Below are 20,705 nucleotides of genomic sequence, written 5' to 3' on the forward strand. Positions count from 1 at the left end.
AATATTAATGGATATTCGTTATATTAAATTCAGTTGCCCACAATGCGAGACTCCCGCCCCTTCGATCAGTCAACGGAATAATAAACTCCGCTGGTCGAGCACCGCGTGCAAAATTTGGAAGAATTCGTTCATTTTTCGTTTTGATATTTAAATAAAGATTTAATTTTTTTGTTCATTTACCGTCCCGACTTCGCTGCAACAGGAATGTCCGGGGGTATATTGGAACGCGTATCGACAGACGTAGGTACGCATGTAGGTGAAACAACTTTTGAACAGGATGAGGTAGAATTGAGTCCGCGAGTCGAGTGAATCGATAGGTGGAAAGGAACCCGTATCCTCGTCTTGGCTCGTTCCGTGTTTCTCGTATACGGATGCACGTATACATGCACACGCGTCGACTGAGCCATGCGCCAAGATATTCTTTCGCTGATTTATATGCGTGCAAACCGATCCAATATAGCTGAGGAAGCCGCGTGTCTTACCCGGCTCCTCCTCAGCTGCACGAGGGGGAAGGCCGAGAAGAAGAAGAAGAAGAAGAAGAAGAAGAAGAAGAAGAAGAAGAATAATAAGGAGAGGAAAGAACGAGGGTAGGCTCGTCGCAGCGCGGGCAAGAAGCGAGAGAGCGAAGAGAGCCGGACGAGAGAGACGATGCGGGGCATCGAGAGACGCTGATATATGAGAATTAAAACGCGTTCAAATCGATGCTGCAGGGGTATACATACAATGGACGTAATAATACCGCTTCGACAGGCACCAACCCCCCATTGAATTTATCGTATTTTATTGCCCGGAGTCCCCCTTAAGATCCACGCGTCTCTAGTCCCGCTTCATATACTTACCGTTCCAGAACTCCTTGGATATATCTATGCCTGTTTCCCCGGGTGACAGCGTTTGATTAAATATCGTAAAATACTGCACCATGGGTGAAATACTCACGCGTATTACGTTCCTTCTTTTTTTTTTTCTTTTAGATTTTATGGATTTCGTACTCCGCACGCGAAGCGAATTCTTCTCAATTTCTTAACACTTTGCGGTAGCTGTCAATGTTTCTTCGACGGATTTCTAACAGGAAATTAAATTGTCGTACAATACTCGAGTCTAACGTTAGATCAAGGTTCGCAATACGAGATCATTCACTCGTTAGCCTTGAGATTAATAATACGTATAATATTGAAATACATTTTTCAAATCGTTGATGCGACGCGTTTCACTTCAACCCGTCGGAAATTGGAACTACAAGCTTATACCGGAGCTCATAAGTTTGCGCGATATCGTTCCCAGGTTCGCCCCGGGTAGATGCGCTTCTATAAAAATGATTACTGCGCTCATTTTTACGGGATTTAATTAAGCTCCGTGCGAGTAACGCGGATCCGCACACCGTCGTCGACGTCCACATTCACACTCAACGCTCGTAAGATAACCGTCCGGTGGACAGGTATTTTCACCTCCCTAGAGAGAAGGTATATATGCTATATATCGTTTTACGGCACCATAGTTAACTTTATCTACTAGGCTAAAAGGGCTCCGCTGTCTGCTTTTCCGTCAACCGATCGTATTCCGTTATACCATGGGTACCTGTGATATAATGTTACGGTGAGAATCGTTTCTCACTTGAGAATCGAGCGAGGCGGTTAAAGGTTCGTCGCTTTTACTTCGTGCCGATCTCCTTGGAGAAAAACGACGCGCGTTGCTAAGCTATCCCATCTCTACCCTCACGTTCGAGGCTTCGGGTGGGGTTTTTCAGTTTCGAAAACTCCCCGGACCCCTTCGCCGGAGGTCCGTGGCTCCCTCATTGAAACCCGGAGGCTGGCGCCGCGTTCACTCGAGTGGAGTATAGGGATTCATCCCCCAGCCCAGATGCACTTGTCAGAATGAGTTAATGTTTTTCAGAGAGATCTCTTGATTAATGATCGGCGGCGACGGCGGCGGCCTAGCTACGTGTTGCGGGTAGTCGGGGCCCTGTTTTGCCGACCGAGTTATCTGACCCAACGGTCAAGTGCGGGATCGGTGATCACAATGGGGGGCACACGCTCAATTTGTCTCCCAACGGCGAGGCCGAACTCCGGGGGCAGTCAATAGGCCAGCACCGTCGTTCCGGGGGCGATGAAGGTAGGAAAAAGAAGAGAGAAATTTTCGTTTCGAAGAAGGTGGGAGGGGAGATAGAACGGACGCTCCGAGCTCTTTGAAGCCTACTTCACGCCGCGAATGATGTAAGGTGCTTGGGAGGTGGAAGGGTGAGATAGACCGTCGAATACCTGCTACGAAAGACAATAAATAAATTTGGTTTGATGTACGGTGGGGTGGGGGAGGGAGGGATAAAGTGCGGGAAAAGAAAATAGACGCGGAAGAAAGTGAAACGGAGGAAGGAGATGAGGAGGAGGGGGAGGAAAATATACAATTGGAATTCAATAAAGCCAAAGGCGAACCACCCGCCCCGAAGCTTTGGGAAAGACACCGTGAGTAGTGTCGTTTCTGTTTACGATGTTTTCCGGGGATGCCGAAATATACCCAAAACGCAATCGTCGTTCAAAAGCAACGCTCTCTTTCTGGACAGTTTATAACCGTTGGGTGTGTTTTCCCAGACTGTCGGAAAATAAACAAAATAAATCTGATCGTACGTCATCCGCGTTTCAAGCTTCGTTGGATGCAACAATTGATTGTGGAATTTTTGACAGTCTTATATGACGGTATTAAATTTTACCGTTTTTCAATCCTTTTACTACCGCTGTTTACTTTACTTTACGTTTACTATTTATCGTAAAAAAGAGGAGGACAAACCGACCTTATCACGTTCGCTGTCGAAACGATGCTACTAGCTTGAGAATATCGATATTAGGTTTGATCGATGATCGAGAATATTTGTTGATCGTATTTGACCCTGACGTAATTTGGATAATTCTAGAGTAAACCGAGAATAACAACGATCCTCTAGAATCGTAGATGTCTTTTTCCCTCGACATTCGACGGTCAAAAAGACCCGAAACTCGTCGATTTGCGAATTCCGGCCTACGTAGGGTGATCGAGAACTCACATCGCGAAGACACGTAACTGATTTTCCACCGGAGGTGGATGCACGTAAGCGTCTTTCGGCTTTTGCACCTAGCGTTAAAGCGTGGGCATAAACGAGGAGCCGTGGCACGGTCGTAAATAATCAGATCACTCACGCTTCTGTCGCAAAATAATATGATTACGATGTAATTAATGGCCAGACGGTGAACGGCTGGCCTTAATGAGGCTCGGATAACGTTGAATGCCGTAGTACGGTGCTTGGCACGGGGGTGTCGGAGATAACCATGCAGCTTGCACGATACGATACAACGCGACGCTTATGGCTTGTGGATTAATTTCGTTCAACCGATTATGACGGGGTTCTTCGCGCCGACTCCCTCGCCCCTTTCCCTCACCCCCCCGCCCCCGACCACCATCTTACGTCCCTTTTTGTCCGTCTGTTCTCGGCGGTTTTTCATCCTCTCGAAAGATGAGTGCTGGAATACGTGATTACTGGTCGGAGAACGTGGCGCGAAGGGTACACTTTGAAACGAACTGGTCGAGACCGGGGCGGTGGCGCGTAGAAAGAAGTCCCCATAGAATCGGTGATAGACGGAGCTCGGTTTTTCTACGGGATGATTAATAGCCAGAAACTAGGAGTGAAATAGACACGAGCCGAGTTCGCTGCAGTCGAGATAACAGCCTCTGACTGTATTATACAAGGCTCCGTCTCCTCTCGTTTGCGGTCGAGTACACCTCTCTCTTTTTCCCTTCGGGACATCGCGATGGCTCGCGACAGTTGAGAAAAAGTAGTCAATAGGAAAGGCGAGATGAGTCGAGCACTGTCATGCTGATTGCGTCGTTAATTTTCTCGGACCGTACGCCAGCACCGCTCTTCTCCGGCTTCTCCTCAGCGATACAATCTCAGATCGGGAGGAACCGACCATTTTCGGGGTCACCGGACCAGGGAGAGAAGGGGCGAAACACCCGCTTACCGAAACGAAAGATGAAGACGTTAGATTTAAGGAGAGGATATCAATTATCGTTTGAATACGTTTACGGCTTTAGAGACGCCAGGTCGGCTTTGTAGCGAGTAAGGAATTTTTCTCCCATCAAGATATAACAGAGACGAGCTCACAATCGGAAAGCTGAGCCTCCCAGATTTCATTTCGGTATGACATTGTGTTTCGATTTTAACGGATGTTTGACTTTCTTACGGTGGCTGATCATTTTCCGACCCAACATACAATGTTTACTGTCCGGTGTTTTTCGCGTGGAAAAATTCTTTTCGAATATTTCTCGTCACTTGGAATTTGACCGATGTAAATTCGAACCCCAGCCTGTGTTGTTTATTTTTTATTTTACGACGAGAGAACGTAAGAAAACGTCAGGTCTCACTTCTCGCAGTTTGGTTTAATTTATAAAAACAATCGCGACGGAGAACACACGAACGAGGCAAAAGCAACAACTATCCGTCAATTTCTGAGCGACGGTTAAGTATTAATTGGATGCCGCACGCGAGTGCGCAAGGGAGGCATCGGCGGCTTAGTTTTGGCAAAGATTTTGAAAACTCGTTAAGAGAAGGGCGTGCCGATGGCGAGGGAGAGCCTGACGAAGGAGGGCGGTTCTCCAGGCGAGGCGATCGGCTCGTTTCGTCCCTTCGCAGTACCGAGGACGAGACGGTGCGGCGTCGTTCACGGTTAAGGAAACGTAATAATTGTTAAGCTAGACAACGGGCGGGGTGTTCAGGGTTCTCGGTTAATTCCGGGTTCACGTCTCGTTTCTCGTCGCGATTTCGGGGGAGGAGAGGGAGGGCGCGAACCCGACTCGACCCGACCGAGGCATCCCCACGCTCTGTTGTCGTTTTGAATTCAACAAAACACCAGGAGATCTCCTTACGGTCCTTAATTATGACGAGTTGGGTGATTACCGCTGGTCCATGTCGTGACGCGTAATCGCCGGCTTGCGCCGAGGGCACGAGACTTGTGCGGGGGAGGAGGAAGAAGCCGCTGGTAAAGTATTTTTATCGCCCTCTCTCTTCACAGACGAAAGCGCGGAAAATCTACCCGCGAATATCGCATTCGGTAATAGGGTGAGTTTCGTGTATGTATAATAGGCGTTGAAAATCTCGGGATGATACAGTTTATTTTCACCCCTCTCAGGACGTTTCCGGGTGGGTTATAAAAAACTAGCGCCCGTTTTCCAATATTGGCTGAACCACGCGCTGCAATGCACGGCAGGCATGAATATAATATTTCCGTTCAAGAAAACCTGAACCGGCATAGGTGGTGCCGTAAAATTTATTCTATTTCTTCAATTCGGAAATTTACGATCCAATTTTATTACGTTACTTCACCGCGACTCGCCCGGTGGTTACCGTGGCATTGCATGCAGCAGCAAAAGCAGCACCAAAAGCAGAAGCAGCATCAGCCTGCCACCACCAACGCCGAGGATGGAAATGAGAAGGAGCCCCTGCAGAAGGTGCCTCGCTGGTTGTCGACACAGGCGAAGTCGAACTATGGCAAATAGTGGAAACTCAGCAGACAGGCCCCAGATGCATTCCAGATGCATCGCAGACGGCGTGTTATACCTCGTGCCGCTCGTCGTCCCGAGCTTTGTACCTAACACTCGACTATTCATCTTCCGCCTCCTGCGCAAGAGTGCCGGAAGCAAACCCCCACGCGGTGCAATGTTTTTCTTCAATCTTTCACCGTCCACGCAGTCGAAGGCCACGGAAAAGCAAAAAAGAAAAACTAATATGTATCAACACAAAAACTGTGCATCCGAAACGAACAATATTGAGACACTTCCCGCAATGCCGCGTATTAACCTTTCGCCAAGTGGTCCGATACTCGAGGGTGGACGTGCGGACGAGATCGGCTCTTTTTCTCATCTCGTAGAACGGACGGAAGACTCGTCGATGGATAATGGGACCGTCCATTGTTTCAAGGATCGTATTGATCACCGTGATAAAAATAGAAGTGGAAAAAGAGTACGGCGGAAGGAGGGAAGGATGGCGTAAAGGTTGGGGTGGGGGGATAAGGAGAGGAATAAAACCATCGATCGGACCAGGAAGCTGCGGAGGAGTTTCTTGCGGCGGAGCTGGAGGCGGAAACAGATCGGAGCAATAGAATAGGTGAGAGAGGCGCAATCTTCGAGGGGACAAAAAGCTGTCCGAGAGTAAAACAGGGTTCCTTTTTGGGACGCGGGGGCGGGTCGGCTCGGGACCGGGAATACATACACGCGCTGAGGCTGGGCGGCCAATTCACCGGGTTTGTCTAGGACCTGTTAGCAGCCGGCTTCCGGTGCGTCACCCTCGCCCTGCGGCCGCTCGCTTTCCGTCAAAGAGGCGAGTGAAGACACTAATTACAGGGAGGGTACTTCCCGCGAGAGAGCCAGCGTACCGCGCTCTTTATAAAGCTCAGTGGTTCCGCGTTCCGGGTTTCCGGGGTCAAGGGGACGCGAGGGTGACGAGCCCTGGGAGTGCCGCCGGGGGCGGCTCCTCGACATCACCGGCGACCGGATGCTGCCACGACTGACGACGGGCTGCCCTTCATATTTTCATGCCCATCGCGCTCGGCCCCGCGAGTTATATGCCGCGCAACTGGTCGGCGAGGGTCGAAAAGATGTTCGATTTTAATCACTCTTTGCCGGTGGAGCGTTTTATCGGATTCGGGTCTGCTACGCGCAGCTCGATAGCGAGATGATCGAGTGGAATTCCGCACGACTGACTAACCGCTGTTTACGGAAGTTACAGGTGTTTTTAAATCCGGTGCCCGCAGCTTTCTTATGAGTCTTGGAAGTGTTGATTAAAGTGCGACGGATCGATCCTCATGGCGTTCCGTTGCGTAGGCGAGTCGAGTAGATGAAGATGGATCCTCTACGTCCCGACGGTCATGGAAGAAACCTTCGGTCGAGACTTTCTTTACATTCTTCCCTTTCTTCTCTCTTTCGTCGATAAACTATCAGACGGAAACGCGATCTTCGGCGTTGCACGGCGGCGGCAGGAATGGCTGGGCAAACACTCTGTTTCATTCTTCTTGCAAAGAGGTACAACGAGGGATGCACGGCGAAATGATAATGGCGGGAGATTGAAGTGGGCTTGAAATAAGGAGTAGGCGACCGCGTGAACATGCAGGACAGTCTGCACGTACACGAGAAGGTTTAGTCATCGTCGTCCTTCGGTAGGACCGAGAGAACGAATGGAATGGGGTGGTAAACCACCGACGGACGAGTGGTCGAAGCGCAGTCTTCGCTCCTCGACAAAGCTATCCTGGAATGTGTGCGGACGACGCGTGTGTTTGCGTTCGCGCCCGATCCAACGGTAATAGCTGGGGACGTTGCGGTGGTTTCGGATGAGGATAAAGAGAGGCGGGAAGGGGGTGACGGGGGTGGAGGGGGGCGTGTGACGAGAAGGTGTGTCACTGACGTGAAATCAATGCTCCTCGTCGTCCCGCTACGTGTACGTACCTACGTTGTTATAACAAACTATGCGGTCCCGCTCCGAAACGCCTACCGTGAACGCGTGCTTATCATTTACATTGGTATAACAGAACGCCGTCCTCGCGCGCACACCAAGAGAGCCCTCGGAGAACGACAATGGACACGGTGAAGACCTTTGTTCCCTTTCCATCATCCACCCCGCCTGCCTCTATTTTTAATATCGTCGATTTGCCTTTTTGCCCTTGAAATGTACGTCAGAAAAAAAAAACAACAAAAATTTATACCGAAAGTTAGTTGAAGCGAGAGGTAACCGGTTTTAGCATCGTGACCAACCCGCGGTTCTGAACTTGACGTACACTTTCGGTGATGGTATCACACGGCTGAGTGCAACATATTCGGAACTTCCTTACTGATCGGAAATACCAGTAAGCAGGATGAGCTGGGAACACGGAAGGAGAATATTTGAGGAAACTCGATACCCGCTTGGAACCTGTGACACGAGGTGAGGGATGTGCGGCATTGGGCACTGCAACAACCCTCGGTTCTTCTTCCTCCTCATCCTCTTCCTCCTCCTCCGCCCTTGGGTAATAAGTTGTCTCGGCATAATCTAGGCTGCAGGTTCCTTTGATCAGAGGCAAAAGGCAGGCAACCTAGCTCCGGCAAAGAGAGGAGGGTGAAACCATAATTCCTTCTTGGCAAAGCCGGGACGCAGACTTGGTACGCGGCTACCGTTTTTAACCCCGCGTTGCTGCAGCTCACCCCCTATAGAGGTCTTCTTCGTCAGCTAAGAGGTTTCGCGAGTTTTGAAACCGGACAACGAGTGACGACGGCGAGCGATCATGTCGCCGGAAGTTGTAGCTTTTATGTATATACCGCATAAAACTGTCGTGTTATAAGGTACGAATGGAAGATAGAATATCCTTGCTTCGTAATTTGTTGCATAAACGACCGAATGGAAGAGTCCGCGTTGACAGCGATAGCGGTGAAATATCATTCGAGGGGAGGAAGTATATACAGGTAGGAATGAGGAAAGAAAGAAGGTAGCGGAGACCAACGGCTGATTCGAAACGCGCAATTTAAGAAGCGTGGTCGGAGCGCGGTGATCCGTGATCACAGATACACTGCGGGGCAAAAATCGGTATGAGAAATCACTCGATACGGAGAAAGAAGAATCGGGAGAAATGATAGTCAGAAAATGCGGGAAACTGTTCGACGGAGGTTTGCCGAATGGAACCGACTACCGACTTTTATGCTCAAATACACGTCAGTTTTAGGATATCGGGCAAGAAGATTGTTGAAAATTGAAAACGTGGGATCGCGTATACTGCTCAGTATCACTGTGAAATCTCAGACCTCGGCAGACCTTAAAAACTCGGATCTTCCCTCTTTTACCATTCACCGCAACTACCGAGCCTGCGCAACTCTGACAGGTCGAGCTGCGAATCTTTATTTATGAACGCAAATGTGTCGCAATGCATTCCACTCGTTCGTTTCAGGTTCAACCTTTTCCGGGGATACATACGTTCGTAATCTCGATGGAAATGAAGATGCGCAGGTACGTCTTTTCTTCTGACATGCCGCTGTTCTCTTCTTTCTTTTTCGCGCGTGATGAAAGTGTTAAAGTTCCGTTATACTCAGCTTTTAATCTGGTTTGTTTCGTCTCCTCGATTTTTCTCAACTAAACTTTCAGAAAGACAGGACGCGATGTCTCGTCGAGGCTGGGTTTCGTCGTCGGTATGATAAAACTATTTATTCTACAAACATGCCGACCGGATGTTACGCGACCACTCGCCCAGGCAATTCGCGCCTGCCGGCTGCGGTTTCAACCGCAAACGGTTCCGCTTTCCGCTTTCCTCCACCTCGTCGAACGTACACGTGCCTTCGACAGCCATCATCCTCGCATTCCTGGCAGAATCGACCACTCGCACCCACTGCGGCAGCTAATCCGTGAAAAATAGCTACATCGGACGGTGGGCGCGATTCGATTTTGTACGGCAAATCGTTGGGCCGTGTTGATTTACCTGAATCGCGAGTGGCTGAAGTACCTGGATGAGGTATAAAAAAGACGGAAAATAAGAAACGGAGAGACAAAGAGGAAAACCAAAATGTCTGGATATCGGGAAGAAACTTTGACAGACGTTAATACCCACGATGCCCTTAAAACAAACACATTTTTCCGACGAAATCCAGCCACGAAGAAAAGAATAGTGGACAACGTTTACACACGGATTATACGATCATCGTCAGAATTCACTGGTGAATAGAAGAAGATTGGAAGGGAAAGGAAAATCGTAATAACACTTTATGCCAACGAGTACCGGGATACTGGCTAAATTCGGCACACGTGGCTCTTGAACCGACGTGTACTGAGAGGGAGGGAGGGAGAGAGAGGGATCGAAGCGTTGCTGCAGGGTGGTTGCAGCAGACAATCGGACGGCCGTCAAATCCGCTGGTGAATTTCCATAATCTGACGAAAGCTCGGGGTGTACATACGGATCCGTCCGACATCCTGGTACAATAATACAATTTCCCTGAGCGAGGCTCTCTCCTGCAGCGTGCATCACCACCCGGCCAGTGTGCCCACTCGAGAAAAATACCCGTCAATCAACCCGGCGATGTATCTCTGTCCCTTGGTTTCTCCCCTGCATTCAGGATGCCGGGCCGAAGCTAAACAAACGAAACTGCCGCAGCTCGACGCGTGTCCCACGAGTGTCGCGGTTCCCTCGTATAATTGCGAATAAATAGAAACAAGCCGAGCTGTGCCGTGCTATGCAGGGCAGGTAGGTTTTCGGTTTTTCATCAAGAGGACGCGCTACGTCTAGTCGAGTGAACTTGGAGGAAGTGAAAAAGTTTGGTAAATGATTGACAAGGAAAAAATGATGAGGACAATCCGTCGTTCCCTATCGGTGGAGAGTCTCTTTCTCTTTTATTATAATTATACATTGTGCATTGTACAATGTATACCTATGTATAGACGAAGGTAAAGATGCCGGAGGGAACGATTCGTCCTCAAAGGTTTTTGTGTACCTACCTATCCTACCGACCAACCTCTTCTTCTTTTGTCACATTTTCATTGAACAAATATACTCACGTTGTGAATTAGTCAGATGCCTGGATGGGTTGATATATATATATATACATATATTTTCATCCTAAAAATTCCTTTGTCACATTTCAAAGCACTCGTATGGTCTTACAGACGCTTCGGCGTATCGATATTTGTACTTGTGTATACACTACGTGAGAGTGCCGAACGTTTTGTATGAGGCGAAAACCCGAGGAGCACAAAACCTTGTAATACAGTCTTTTCAAGGGTAAGAATAAAAAAATATACCCGAACCTTACTTTTACTTCTATTCCTCAACAATACGTTTTGCTTTTCGAAATTCTTAAATTATTCCTGTAAACGACGGATAGAAAAGATGGTTCAGATCCCTGAAAGATCCTTGCCGAGGACTGCACGGTACAGAAATGTCTGATGAACGATAGTAAGGCGCTGGTATGTTGTCTTGGTTAAACGGTTTACTTCCAAGAAAGGCATTGGATAATGAAGCAGGTAGATGGAATATATATTCAGCCCTGAAAACTTACTCCGTTACGGGTGAATACGGGTGGCTCGAGTTTCTGGATCACACAAAGATTGTGCGTCCGCAAGTGCGTTGAACAGGTATAAGAGGACCAACACCTTCGGTATCCTCGGGCACCTCGCAGGGCCGCGATTAAAAATGAAATACGACTGGGCCTACACGGAATGTATAAATTGGTCTCGTTACTTGACGTTACTATACTTTTATTACTCGGTCCTAGAACTTAAAAAGCCACTTCCTCGAGCCCCGGAGCCTCGAGTTCTCGTGCTTGGCCGGGTTCATATTTACGACCCGGTCATTTTCCTTCAGCTTGTTAAAACTAAACGAGCCAGTGTAAATAAATTAATAACGGCGATCACTCGGGGAGGTGATGTGTGAAAGAGCGATGACTGACCGCAGCTCAATAACCTGCACAAGTCTTGGGACGTACAGAATAAGCGCGGCAGCTAGCTTTACAAGCTCCAGCCGAAAACCCTGCTCAAAGTTTATAAATGGATGTATGATCACCTGGCAAAAGCGGGAGTGCATCTAGTCTGTCCGTTTCCATTTCCGCGCTCAGCACTCAGTTCGCGGTAACAAGTCAGTGTATTCAATAATTCATAGTATCAAGTTGAGGTATGACGAGTGTGTTTATAAATTCCAACAACTATGGGGGGAGGCTTGAAAGCATCTTAATTCCGCACTAGTGTACCTGCGGGAAAGCCACTCGGCTAGGCAAAGCTGTTTTGAGCTGTTTCATTCCTCGAGTCTGTTTGAGGTAACGCACCGCGTTTACGGTACACCTCGGAATCGAAGAGAGTCGCGCATGTTCTCAGCGTGGAGTGAACGCCATCGGGAGCACGCTGGGCCATGACGGGAACCGAGGAGAGAAAGGAAGAAGTGGACGAACTTAATTCGCGCTCTCTAACACCGCTCGGTTCATCGCCTTGCATGTGCCTGCAGCTCAAGCAGAAGCAGAAGCAGAAGCAGAACCATCGGTGGTGGCTGGAAAGGGATGGATCACTCGGGAGGAAAGGGGCGAAAAACACGGAACCAGGCTGAGGGGGAATGTCGAGACAGAGACGAAGGCTGGAAGGGAGGGGCTCGAAGCCACCGCCAAACTTTGAAACTCGTTATCTGTAATTCTTCCCGTTTTACAACTTCTTTACCAAGAAAGCGAACCTGGCCCCGTCGGCAAGCTGGCAACCCGTTTAAGGTCGTTCTTTGCCAACCCTCATCAGCTCTCGAGCCCCACGCTCATGTTCACCTGTAACCCCTGCAGACAGTGAGGCCGAGTATTATTGGATGGGCACCTTTGCGCGGTCAGCCGGAATACGTTACATGGTCGATACAATTTGTGACACGTGTGGGATAGTGCAGAAGCGCAAAGAGGACCCTGCTTGGATTTTGCCGACAGTGGTGTTCCGGCTTCGTTGGCACGGTTTCGTACCGTTCATGTGGAAGGAAGGAAGCGAGACGTGGACATAGAGAGAGAACGAGAGAGTGAGAGAGAGAGGTGGATGGGTTACCTCTTAAGCCTAACCTCAGCTTCCATAACCAGGAGAATTGTAAATTACTGGAGCTTCGCCGGATTGGGAGGATTCATCCTTCGCCGAACCTCAGCTTTATCTACATCCGTCTCTCTCACTCTCTCATTTATCCTCTCAGTGCCAACTAGCTCACATCCGCTGGTGCGATTCCGTGATATCTGCTAGGTTTCACCGAGATCTCCCAAGGATCCTGGCTTAAACAGCGTCTCATATAATCGATTTTATTGAGATTGTCTTATCCGACTGTCTTGCCGCTGTTCAGGTCGATCCTGCGAACTGAATTAAACCTTAGGGCCGAGATCTGGATTGGATCCAAGGCCGGAAGCTCGTATTCACCGGTTCGCCTATTCGCTACGTGTGTACTTCCGTATGCTATTGCGACATTGCGACGTTACTACTGCGTTCGAATTCCCTTTTGTTGTCTCGAGAGCATAAAATGGTACTCACTCGTTTTTTAACGAAGTCAATTGAGACGTAACGGCGAAAGAAACTTGACGGACGTACCTGAAACAAAAGAGAGGAACAACATCAAGTTGACGTCTGGAATAATAATTTGCTCGCTTTGCGGGCAGGCGGGTGTACGGTAGTTATGCCAGATAGTAAAATAAGATTATACGAATAACGTCACGAGTATCTTGACGTACGTACAGAACTCGATCAGATGTCTAGATAAACCCTTGCAGCGATATCGTTCGATCGGAGGGTAATCAATAAACCAATTAAAACTTTATGGATAAGTTGGGCTGGGAACATATGCAAGTAAATACGTATATAGGTACGTACTATAATCTACCAGACATCGAGCGAGGCTGTTGAACATTGCGTTAAATCGAATTGATCAGCGAACGCAGATAACCTGGGAATAATTATCGATTCAACAAATGTCCCGAGTTCGTTAAATTGCATTCCAACGATTTATCATTTCATTCGAAATTGGAGCGCGTCTGTAACTGATCCGACAAAACTAACACGCAAATCACGTAAAGTAGCCTTGTGTACAAAGTGCATGGAGAATTTCCTTGCTTTATCGCAGAAATTTAACGGCTCAGTTTTTCCACCGGAGTTCGAACGAGGACTTTGTCGTCTGGTAAAGTGTTCGTCCCGCCCACACGACGCCCTCTCTTCCTCCTTCCTCATTTTTCTGACCTTCTCCCACACTCCGTTCCACAGACTTGATCCGAACCAAATCAGCGGAGCGGTTTCGAGCGTGATTCGCAAGGCGGCTGCGGCAATCCTTGGGGTAAATATCCTCGGCGATGGGGTGTAGACGCCTACAAAGACGCGAGAGCGAATTACATGGCGGTCCTGGCTTCTAGTCCGCCGGATTATAACCCTCTCGTTGGTTTTCTGGGGAAGTCGCGATCAGCGGGAACCCTCCCAGTCCCTATCATCGAGTGGCAGGAACTTCCCCGTTCGAGATTAACATCTCAAGAGTACCCGCGTCCCGCAGGAGCAGCTCAAAATAAAAAAAAAAAGAAAAAAGATTAACAACCATTGTCGTTGACTCCTCGTGCTAAGGGGTTGAAACTCGCGGAGTTTACAGCCGCTGCCAAATCCCGCTTTCATTTTCGCAGTGACGATCAATCCGTGGAACCGTTCCAAACGACTCGCAACGCCGCGTCTGCGGTCACCGCCGCGTTTCCCTCTCCCCCTCCCCCTCCCCCTTCCCCCTTACTCCCAGCCGCGGCATTTTTTCGAGGTGATTTAACGCCGCCGATATTTAACTCGAGCCCCCAGCCATGGTCCGTGAAACCTGCAGCCCCGTGTCCGACGATAATGATCCGCCGAACATGCCAGTTCTGGCGTTCTGACAAAGGCTGGTGCTTCGAGATTTGCAGGAACGCCGCAAATTACCGGCGCAACTTTGCGTCTGGCCAGATAACGCGTACAGAGGTTATGCCATCGAGTATATACGTATATAGGTACGTGCGCGTATCCGAATTTCCCCCGGCGGTGCGGGGTGGAGGACTGGTTGGTTGGTAGTGCTTTGTGCTAATCTTAATACCGTCGGAGCAGAGCGAAGCTACTCGGAACCACTCAGCCCCTGCCACCCTCGCTTTCGCCCCATCCGCGTGGATCTCTCTGCGATTCTCCCTACCTAACCTCCCTTTCCCGCATTTCTCTCCACCGTCGTGACAGTCTTATACGCGGTGCATGCGGGACACCCACCAAAGACTACCGTAGGTACCCATTTTCAGCCGTCCCTCGTCAGTTTGATCTTTACCCGGTTCTCGCGGACGAAGAACAAGGGAGAGAGGAGAGAGAGAGGAAACCTCCGCTACCACACCGGACCGGGGTATTTGAATAATAGGCCAATTCCTGCGTGCGATAATCTTCCGTCGCGTCTGTCGTTGACTGCACAATGGTCAACGTGCTCCCTTTGGTGGCAAAAAGGCTCCTTGGTCTCTCGGTAAAATCCGCACCTCGAGCAGTGCGCTTCTCTTTACTTTGCGCCTCCTGTCATGTTCGCCTTCGTAACTATTCGTTTTTTATCGCCGTTTGATCACTGATGCGAAACGCGAACTCGGGGTGTCATTGTCGGGGAGCAGCGAAGAGCGAAGAGATTCGACGGTCGTCCGAGGAGGATAATTTCGACATGGCGTGTCGCGGACAAGAGCCGGAAATTCGACATCAATTGACCGGATTCTGGATAATCGCTGCGGGCCTGATTACAAGGCGAAGCGAACCACAGTAAGTCGTCAACCCATCTCCCGTGTTTCCCAACTTCCGAGTTTCCGAGAAGCTGCATATATCGCTGTCCCGTTACACCGGCATTACGCGCGGCAAATTGTTTCCAAGATACACTCTAACTACAACCAGCTACTTGGGTAAGTTTCAAGCTCAGGTTCGGATGATGGAATAAATTTTCCTCGAAGCATGACGATCCGACTTTCATCGTGCCCACGGCGTATGTCTGCGGCTATCGCGTCTTATTTATTTGCCTGGAACGATCTTGGAGCATGGGTCAAAGGGTAGTGCAGACCACTTGCGCTCCTCGCCGTTGAAAGGGGTAAATTGAACTTGGGAAGTCATGCGGTTTCTGGCCGAAATTGAAATGCTCATCCGGAGGGTTTGGGATCGGGTGTTCTTGGGCGGTTGACTTTCGGGGTTTCCTTGAAAGAGCGCCACGGGATCTGCGACGGCTTCGCAGACGGTGTGGAGGAATCGGGGCGTAGGTACATGACAACAACGCCGCAGAGATACGGGAGGGGCCGGTTCATCACTGACTGTTTGTTTGTCCTTACATCTGCCTCAGACCCCGGAGGAGATCCGTTAACGACCCTCGTGTCTACCCTAGGAACCCTTGAACCCTCGCGATCATTGAACGGGGGAAGGCGGGGGTCGGTTGGCGCCGAATTCAGTGGTCGGCCATAGAAAATGCAGCATAATCAGAGGTGAGCGAAGAGGGCGAAGCGGAGGAGGCGACAGCCGGCGGTGGAATGAGACTGTTCGGGAGCAAAGTTGGCTCTGCGAAATCCAATTAATTCGGCTTCAGCCGAAGACAATACCGGCGCCATCTTGATTTCAAAATCTAATTTAGTCCGTCTTTATTTATGATAACGCGCACTCATTGTATACCCCGGCAGCCCGGCCCCGTTCGCTCCTTATTCACAAAGGCCCCAAGATCGCTGCGGACTCGGACACCGAACGCCGCGAGATCCATGGCACCACCAGCACCGCGTTACGTGCACTCGGGTGTAACACGGACGGTATTATTGTACCAGAATAGGTAGGTCTCTGCCGATGCCTGGCCGCAGTTGACGAGGATACCTCATCGCACCCTGACCCATAAAACCCCATCCCTGGATGAAACGCCGGGGCTGCCCGGGATATCTACCGATCATTTACATTTCCATACTACCATTACTGTTTACGATTGCGGTAGTGGGTCACTCCCTTGCGCCTCGTTTCATCTGCAGTCGGCTTCATCCAGTCGAACCGTCCTTACTTCCCGTTTCGCCTAACGCCCTCACCTCCCATTCTTTATTTTCTTCGTACTTGGCTCATTTAGCGAGGGCTTCGCCGTCTTAATTGTGTCTGGATTAATCACAAGCTGATCCCAAGTCCTTACGCTCACCGTGCTGCGCTTCGCAAGCTAGTTCCTCCACGCAGCCCGCTGCGAACAGACCGTCAGACCCAAGACGGGCTTCTTCTCCTTTCTCACATCGAGGCCGTACGAGTGGTCTGCTTTTATCAAGGGACGCGACGGCGAGGCGCGCCTGGCCGGTCAAGGACTCGCGCTACCTTGTCCGGCTTTGAACTGAAAGTCGAGCTTTCGAGTCGACTTCCAATTCGCCGGCTCTTTATCAACGCTCAATTTATCATACGCGTATAAACATTACGAAGTGTCGTGACGTGTTTCGCTGCCTGGAGAGCGAGAAGGGCGAGCCTGGAGAACGGAACACGTGTCTCTTTGAGATCCCGAGAGCCCGAATCCCTTGTTCAGGATCCAAGGGGACCTTGCAATCTACCGTAATCCAGGCAAAGCCGCCTTTATCAAGAAGGCTGCAGGAGCCGGATCACCTGCACGGGATTTCGGGATTTTTCTTCTTATTACGTTTGTACCGTTATTGTGGTTATTGTTATTACGCTCTTCCGTTCCGGTTTAGAATACCGCAGGTTGATCGGGTCTATTCGTCGGATGACGGTACGTTTTACAATCTCGTTAGCAGTTTGAAAAAAGCAAGCGAGCAAGCACCGGCAATAACCTCCTCTCTCAACATCGTTGCGTCCCTGCGGCATCAGCGCCATGACCGACCAGACTTTACGGCTTATTATCCCTCCAATCGTTTTCGCTGCAGCGGTTGACACTTTGCTACAAATTATGACTTGGAATAAAATATACTGTCCCGGATACCGACCGCAAGCTCCGCAAATCGCGGCCCTATTATTCATCCCCGAGATACACAGACGAACGGGCGCAGATTATCGCATCGAATATGGCCTCGGCCCGAGGGTAGAGGATATATTTCCGTATAAAGTTTGTGAAAATAAATACAGATACGAACGAACGCCGTTCTAAAAAAAAAAAACATAATAAAACGAAACGATGAAATCATTGTTGTTGTTATTATTATCATCGTCATTTTTTATCTCTCGGCGGAAAGCCACTGTCTGCGATACCGACGCAAGCGAGGGATTTTACTTATTTCACGGAGGTTTAAGGGCGAAGAAATAGAGGAAGAGAGAGAAGAGCGTTTCTTTTCGGATGAAAACCGAGCGTGCACAAGTGGCATATTTATTTTCTACTAGTTTGTAATTAACTTTGGAGAAAGTGAGTAGGAACGACGAGGGGCTGACGTAGCCGGGACGGGTTTTTGGCTGTTGTTCGAAATCCGTGGCGGGTAACGGTTATCGTCGTGATATTTTTCTCGCCATAGAAGCGAACTGGGAACTCTTCTCTCACTTCGCGGGCTGGTAATCTCTGACAGATTTAGTCTCGGTCTGGGCTCGGCGACGATGTAGCTCGACTTTTTCTATTCTCTTTTCAACGCTCACCCCGTTTTGGAAGGATCCCGTCGGTCGCTTCGCCGGCCTCACATTTTACACGAAATATCTTCCTACGTTCACATTATACCTGTACATGTAGGTACGGTATGTATAATGCACGTGACGCGAATATTACACACACGTATGTATAAAACTTTTTTTTACAATTCTTTCGCTTCAAAATATCTCGACAGTGAATTATCAGCTGTTACGGCGCCCTTGCTCTACTATTCGTATAAAAAATTGCGATACTGATCGGCAAAGATGGAATGATAGTGATAAAAAAAAAAAATAAATAAAAAAATGCTTGGAACAGTCGAGGCGGTGCCGGGAAGTGCGGCGGGAATATAGAATGACGACGTCCAGTATGTGTCGACAACTACGACCGACCACCGTTTTAAACATTCATCGCCGGAGTGGAACTTTTTTCCTACCATTAGCTACTCCCTGCTACTCTGACATACCCCTATCAACATGTCTCCGCAGTTTATACTTTTCTCTGTATTATTTATTCCATACGAACTCGAATGAACGGTTGTTTTTCTAGCCACATACGTATTAGCTAGTTTTTTTTTTTATTTTTCTTCCTTTCTACTTTTTCTTCTATTTCTATATGCTCAGCTCCTCGTATTTCCGGTTTACCGCACCAACTTCCAAAGGTGTGTACTTATTACTTCCCTCGTACACGGTTTCTATTAACGATGAATATGAAGTCCCGGTATAGGATTATAAGTAACGAATGACGTAAAGACGGAAATTAGTGTTCGTAAAGTGAATCCGACGGTATGACCGAGTCGAAAGAATAGTAGAACTTCCGCGAGCGGAGAAAATTGGAACGCCCCCATTCGAACGAAGTGACTTAATTGTTTTTAAACATCGTATAAAAATGACGACGCATATTTCTGACGGTCAAAAGGATTGAGAAACTTCGCCTAGGTATCTTCCTTCCCACATTCATCACTCGTGGTGGACCCTATAACAAACCTCCTAGGAAGTGTCTAATGCTTTCGTGACAAAATGTTCTCCACTTATTTTCCTCTCTCTCTCTCTCTCTACGCTTCTCCGTTCAAAGTGCATGAACCGTGACGCCTGCACCTCGCTGGTATCTAATTTCCATCGGTTGGATCGGTATGCGGATATACACACACGCGGATGTTCACCTACCCCTGGAAACTTTTAGTGGCACATAATAACGCGGTAACGTGCAAACGTCAAGTCGTACTCGGGAATCGTTTGGTACCAGGCACGATTTCGCCGCATGGCTGTCTGCGGGCAGATCGGCATCGGAATCAGTGGAAAATTGGTGCTATTTTGCCACAAAACGCGCTTATACGCGCAAAGATAATTTTCCGAACAGGGTCTCTGCAGGGAAATGAAATCGGTAAAATTCAATTCGCTGCAGGTCGGATCGCCGATCGGGTCAAAGCTCGATGCGGACGGAATACGTTGAAGAACGTTTGGGTCCAGTGGAAATTGGGGAGTCCGCGTATGTTTCCCTCTTCTCCTTTTCCTCCCTTCGTCCCTCCCTCTATCTCTCGCCCTCCGCTTCTTTATTTCCGATAGTCGATTCGCCGCGCGTCCCCTCTGAATATCGTTTTATCCGTCCAGCCGGGTTGGCGGCCAAAGGTATCGACGCACACACACGCGACGGGTAAAACGCACGCGTGTGTACGCCTCGCGACATGACACGGGTTCAGCGGCCATGCGTCCGCCGTTTTACACAGCAGGGGGTTGTCTTACGCTCTCCGCGTCTCGCAACACGACTAAAGAGAGTATTATTCTCTGAAAATGGACTTTTCCTTTGAGTCTTTGACACAGTCCAGAGCCAGTTTTTCTCCGTTTTTTTTTTTTTTTTTTTTTTTTTTTCATATCTACGATAGAACAGATGTTACGGACGCGTGACTGGCGTTGAATCATAGATTTCTAGATTACAAGGGAGGCCGCGCGGCGTCGACGGGACGTTAAAGGAACTCTCCATCCCTCTCTCCCTCTGTATCCTACTTTCTCTTTCTTCCTCCGAGAGTCTGTTGCTGACGAGTCAGCCATGTAATTTTCTCAACTCTATTTGTACACCTACATTCGCGCGGTGAAATCGCCGTTCTGCATGCGACAAAAGTTTCCTCGGTAACACATTTGAGACTACGGGATCACGAAGGGGGGGGGTCGTTTCTCAAATTTTTTCCTTCTTCTTTCTTTTATCCTTTTGATTGAAAGAACGGTAAATAAAAAAAGGATTAAAAATGGCTTTTACAGAGTCGACGGATAAACTGTTTCCTCTTTCATCCCGCTATCGCGGCAGGTGACGGAGTGACAATTTGGTCGGCATCGTACGTACGACGTATAATACATACAGAATGTTGCGGGTCGCCTAAATTATCGTTGGAATAATTTCACGCTAAGTCTGCGCAGGCGAGCAATAAATATCGATCAATATCCGACATCTGTCGCCGGTTTACACTGCGAATTAACCTAATTGATATTAATGTTCTTTAGGTATGTTCAATTTGACACGCGGTAGGTATTCGTCAGGCAAACTACGTACTCTCACTAACGTTATGGTTCGATTTATATCGGTATAACACCTTGTACAATGTGCTCGCGTTGTGTACACAGAGAAATTTTCTCAAAGCCCTCCCCGATAAATGTAATATCTAGAGAGAAAATAAAG

At 48.8% G+C, this 20,705-nt stretch overlaps 2 protein-coding genes across 12 annotated transcripts in view; one reads left to right on the forward strand and one right to left on the reverse strand.

Moving 5' to 3' along the window:
• The window catches only part of LOC124184409, a 209,439-nt gene that overhangs the window by 87,994 nt on the left and 100,740 nt on the right, over positions 1–20,705 (forward strand). The window lies entirely within an intron of this gene.
• Positions 1–20,705, reverse strand: part of LOC124184400 (teneurin-a) — a 514,944-nt gene that overhangs the window by 77,952 nt on the left and 416,287 nt on the right. The window lies entirely within an intron of this gene.

This window comes from Neodiprion fabricii, chromosome 6, assembly GCF_021155785.1.
Source record: "Neodiprion fabricii isolate iyNeoFabr1 chromosome 6, iyNeoFabr1.1, whole genome shotgun sequence".
NCBI lineage: Eukaryota > Metazoa > Arthropoda > Insecta > Hymenoptera > Diprionidae > Neodiprion > Neodiprion fabricii.